Source organism: Muscardinus avellanarius (assembly GCF_963383645.1).
Source record: "Muscardinus avellanarius genome assembly, chromosome: 1".
NCBI lineage: Eukaryota > Metazoa > Chordata > Mammalia > Rodentia > Gliridae > Muscardinus > Muscardinus avellanarius.
Genome location: NC_137786.1, coordinates 58,461,646 through 58,467,443, shown reverse-complemented (window position 1 = coordinate 58,467,443; position 5,798 = coordinate 58,461,646).

Genomic DNA, 5,798 nt, shown 5'->3' with positions numbered 1-5,798 from the left:
TACACCCGCCAGCCCTTTTTATTTTTATTTTTATTTTGAAGTGGGGTCTGACAAAGTTGCTGAGGCTGGCCTCAAACTTGCGATCGTGTCTCAGCCTTGATTGTGCACCATAGTACCTGGCTGCCTCTCTCTTTTCAAAGGTGTTGATGACCTCCTACTCTACACTGATGACTTTGGGCAAACTGAAGTCACCAAGCCTATCTGACTTGAGTGGCCCACAACTTCCCAGACCTGGTGCAATGACACTGCACGAAGCAAGAGGTCTGGTGGCCTGAGTATGACACAGCATTAGGGAGAACTGCAACCATGGTCACTGGGAGACCCAAGGTGTTAGGAGCAGAAGTTACCTCTTTTTTCTTTTCACGGTCTGCTCAGAGAAGATTCTCCTTACAAACCTCCTGGAGAAGGCCCACGTGCTAAGTGACGTTCTCGCTGGGAGACGCCTGTCTCTGACTCTTATCACGGAGCCGGCCATGGCGTCATGTCTTGCCTTGCTTTGCTTTTCCTTCTTTTCCTCATCCTCACCTCCCAGATAAAGCAGAAATACTTTCTTTCATCTTTGCCTTAGGCTTTACTTTCAGGAGGACTCAAATTAAGACATTCTGGGCAATTTCTAGGGAAACCACTGAAAGAATAAAAACAGTACACAATTTCCTAACTAGTAAGAAAAACCAGAGAAAGGGGAAATATGATCCAAAAGAAGGGAAGAAAGGAAAGAAAAGATGGAACAGTTGAAACCAATAGTACAAATATGTTAGATCTGACCCTAAATATATCAGTGGTTATATATATTTAATTATAAAAATTCTAAGCACATATATCTAAATATAAATATATTTAGGCATATTTACATTTGTTAAATATGATTTTTACATTTATATAACTTTTATATTTATTTACTTATTTCTATTATTTATTTATTTATTGTACTGGAAATTGAATTTAAGGGCATTTTACCTTTGAGCTACACCCCATCCTTATTTTATTTTGAAACAAGGTCTCACTTAAGTTGCTGTGGGCCTTGCTAAGTTGCTAAGGCTGGCTTGCCTCAGTTTTCCATATACTGAATTAACAGGTATGCACCACCACATCCAGCTAAATTCAGATTTATTAAATATAATTTAATTTACACATCTCATATAAATGGGCTAAAAGCTTTAATTAGAAGACAAAGATTAGCTAGCTAGGTGGTACACACCTACAATCATAGTGCTTGGGAGGCTGAGAGAGGAGGATGGCACGTTCAAGAACATCCTCAGCAAAGTAGTAAGACTCTCAGCAACCTAGCAAAACCATTTCAAAAACAGAAAAGAAAAAAAAGATTGGGTATAGCTTGGAGGTAGAATGTCCCTGAGTTCAATACTCACTACCACAAAAGAAGAAGAAAAAAAAAGATAAAGGTTGTCAGACTGACTAAAAAAGAATACAAGATAAAAATGTACACATTTGAAAGTATTTTTTTTTTTTTTTTTTTGTGGTACTGGGGTTCCTGGAAGCCCTTCTACCTCCGGGCTACACTCCCAGACCTATTTTTTATACTTTTTTATTTGGAAACAGGGTCTCATAAGCCAGCGCGCACGGCTGGCTTCGAACCTGCGCGATCCTCCTGTCTCTGCCTCCCAAGCGCGGGGATTACAAGCGTGCGCCACCACGCCCGGCCTGAAAGTATTTTAAATAATACATTGTAAAGTTCCAAAAAAATGAAATTAAAAGACTGAAACAAGTGCTCTACCACTGAGCTACACCCCCATTCCAAATTTCTGCAATCTTAAGCCAGTATTTTGTGTGTGTGTATGGTCCTGGGGATGGAACCCAGGAACCTCTACCTCTGGGCTATGCCCCCAACCTATCTTACATTTTATTTTGAAACAGGGCTGAGGCTGGCTTTGAACCTGTGCGATCCTCCTGTTTCAGCCTCCCAAGTACTGAGATTACAGGCATGCGCTACCATGCTCAGCATATTTTTTTTTTTTTTTGAAGGGGTGCTGGGGATTGAGCCCAGGGGCATTCTACCTCTGAGCTACATTCCCAGCCCTATTTTTTATTCTTTACTTTGAAGGAGGGTCTCACTAAATCGCGAAAGGCCTTACTAAGTAGCTGAGGCTGGCCATGAACCTGTGATCCTCCTGTCTCAGACTCCCAAGTACTGGGATTACAAGAATGCACCACCATGCCTGGCTAGTATTTTTTATTATTGTAAAAAAGGAAATTTCTTCTTAAGAGTAACTAAAATCTTAATCTTATCAAGCATACAATGAAACCCAAAACTGGGGAAAGTGTCAAAGCTATCAAACAGAAGTTGTATATACACAGGAGATCTACGATCTCTTGTAGTAAGGGAGTCTCTAATAGAGTTCTAGTAATTTTTCAAGAGGTGAGTATTCAAAGTCTTCCTTCTAAGCCAGGTAGAAATAGATAGAATGCTAAGATGTGTTAAAGCCTTCTCCTGTAAGTCACTGATACCTCTGCTGACTGAACAAAAAGAAGAGAGGTACCAGGTTACCTATAGCTGAAGTTGGTTTCCACTGAGAGCTGAAGTTGGAAGATCTACTGGGTCTAGACTCAAGGAATATGAATCCTGAGAGATACACCTTTTATTTTGGTTACATTATGTGTGTGTGTGTGTGTGTGTGTGTGTGTGTGTGTACACATGCGTGCACACATGTGTATGTACTGAATGCTTATTTCTGGGCTGTAGTCAAGATTTATTGAATAGATTCTCCAGAATAGAATTACCTTGTCTTCACTGTATGTGTGTGGTATTGGGGGTGGAACCCAAGGGCTTTTCTACCTCCGGGCTATACTTTATTTGGAAACAGGGTCTCACTAAATTGCTGAGAGCCTCACTAAGTAGCTGAGGCTGGCTTCGAACCTGTGGGATCCTCTTGTCTCAGCCTCCCAAGCGCGGGGATTACAAGCGTGCGCCACCACACCTGGCTTGAAAATGTTCTTCACTAAGAATTCTTCATAATGAAACTCAAAACTAGAGTGACTGAGTTTCTAGACATAAAATATACATACCTTAGCTATGGAAGCCTTGTTCACTCTCAACAAGGTATACCTGGAAAAGAGCTCTGCTAACAGTGATATTTGTAATGAACCTAATACATAGACTATCATACATTCTCACCTAAGTTTCTGTGGGAAAGGTGAAGAAGGCAAAATAAATAGTCCCTGGGTATGAAACTCAGTGAGACTAACCACAGCAAACACCACCACTTTGGCTTCATTAGCTTGAACTATACAGTCAACCAAATAACCAAAATGTTGGAATTAGACATGCTCCATTAAGTTAAAAAAAAAAAATTTTTTTTTTTTTTTTTTGCAGTACTGGGGATGGAAGCCAGGGGCAGTGTACCTCGGATCTATACCCCCAGCCTATTTTTTATTTTTATTTATTTATTTATTTATTTATTTATTTATTTATTTATTTATTTTTGTGGTACTGGGGTTCCTGGAAACTCTTCTACCTCTGGGCTACACTCCCAGACCTATTTTATATTTTTTACTTGAAAACAGGGTCTCTTAAGCCAGCACGGCTGATTTGAACCAGCGCGATCTTCCTGTCTCTGCCTCCCAAGCACGGGGATTACAAGCGTGCGCCACCATGCCCGGCTTATTCTTTATTTTGAAACAGGGTCTCATTGAGTTGCAGAGGGCCTCACTAAGTAGCTGAGGCTGGCCCTGACCCAAGCTTCTCCTGTCTCAGTCTCCCAAATGCTGGGATTACAAGCATGTGCCACCACGCCCTCGGCTTAAGTAAAATATTTTAAAGCCATCGATTTAACATAGAAGAATGAAAAGACAAACATGACTTTCTTACTTTATTTGTGTGTGTGTGTGTGTGTGTGTGTGTGTGTGTGTGTGTTTCTGAGGATTGAACCCAGGGGAATTCTACCTCCAAGCTCACCCCCCAGCCCCTTTTTTCATTCTTTATTTTGAAACGGGGTCTTACTAAGTTTGGGAGTGCCTAACTAAATAGCTGAAGCTGGCCTCAAACTCAGATCATTCTGTCTCAGCCTCCCAAGTACTGGGTATACAAGCATTGCCACCACACCCAGCTCTCTTACTGTATTTGAATCCCTTCACAGTTAAGCTTACGAGCATTTTTTTTTTTTTTTTTTTTTTTTGGTGGTACTGGGGATGGAACCCAGGGGCCTTCTACCTCCAGGCTACACTCCCAGACCTATTTTATATTTTTTATTTTTTATTTGGAAACAGGGTCTCTTAAGCCAGCTAAGGCTGGCTTCGAACCTGCAGGATCCTCCTGTCTCAGCCTCCCAAGTGCGGGGATTACAAGTGTGCGCCACCTTTTATCATGTAATTTTTAAAGGTTAAGAATGTCAACTACTGGTGGCACATGCTTGTAATCCCAGCATTTGGGAGGCAGCATAGTTTGCGGACAGCCTCAGCTACTTAGCAAGACCCTTCGCAAATCAGTGAGACCCTGTTTCAAAAAATAAAAATAGGACTGTGGGGTGTAGCTTAGAGGTGCAATGCCTCTGGATTCTATCCCCAGTACCAAAAAAAAAAAAAAAAAAAAAAAAAGAATGTCAACTACATTCCTAAATGACTCCCGACTGCTAAGCTGTATCATTACAACTAACAAGGACCCTGGATGCTCTCATGCGCCCAGGTGGTTGGTTTAATATTCTTTTGAGTAAACTCGTGTCAGCAGGGCGAGTGTAGCTCAGAGTTAGAATGTCCCTGGGTTCAATCCCCAGCATCAAAAACAATTAAAGAAAAACTGGTGCCAACTTGTTGCAATGGTAGCCTTATGAGTTCTAATGTTTAACCTAAAAAGAGATCTGTTGGTCATGGCCACAATAACTTCAAATGTATTAATTAATTTTATAATTATATTCCAAATATTTAGTTAGGACTAAAATCTCTCTGGTGGAGATAGCAATATATAATTTCATATATATTAACTTCATACTATTTTTTTTTGTGTGTGGTACTGGGGATGAAACCCAGGGGCATTCTACCTCTATGCTACACCTCCAGTTCTATTTTTTTATTCTTTATTTTGAAACAGGGTCTCATTGAGTTGCAAAGGGTCTCACTAAGTAGCTGAGGCTAGTCACAAACTGTGATTCTCCAGTCAGCCTCCAAAATGCTGGGATTACAAGCATGTGCCACCATACCTGGCTTAATTTCATTCTACTGACTAATTTTTATCTCACACTTAATTTCAATTGATACTTAATTTCTTCTCATACTAAATTAACTCAATCACAAAGATTCTGGATTTACTTCAATTATAAAATGGGATTATCACATCCATTTAGTCATTACAAGTATTTTACACATAATAATGCATAATGATTTTGAAAACATGACTCAATAAAAACAACTGAATAAAAAACAATTGAATTTTAAAAATTTCTGTGACAGGACAAAAACAAGTTTAATAAAATATATTTTCTTAGCAAAAAGTTTCTTACAGCACATTTTCCTCTCAAACTTCATATTTTATTTATTATTATTATTTTTTTTTTGTGGTACTGCAGGTGGAACCCAGGGGCTTTTCTACCTCTGGGCTATACTCCCAGACCTATTTTATATTTTATTGGAAACAGGGTCTCACTAAGTTGCGGAGAGCCTCACTCGGTAGCTGAGGCTGGCTTTGAACCTGCGCAATCCTCCTGTCTCAGCCTCCCAAGTGCGGGCATTACAAGCGTGCGCCACCACGCCTGGCCTATCAAACTTCATATTTTAATTGGAGCATCTTCTAAAGACCACTTTATTTAGTTTAAATTTCTTTTTAATATGCACACTGTGTACTACATGCTGGA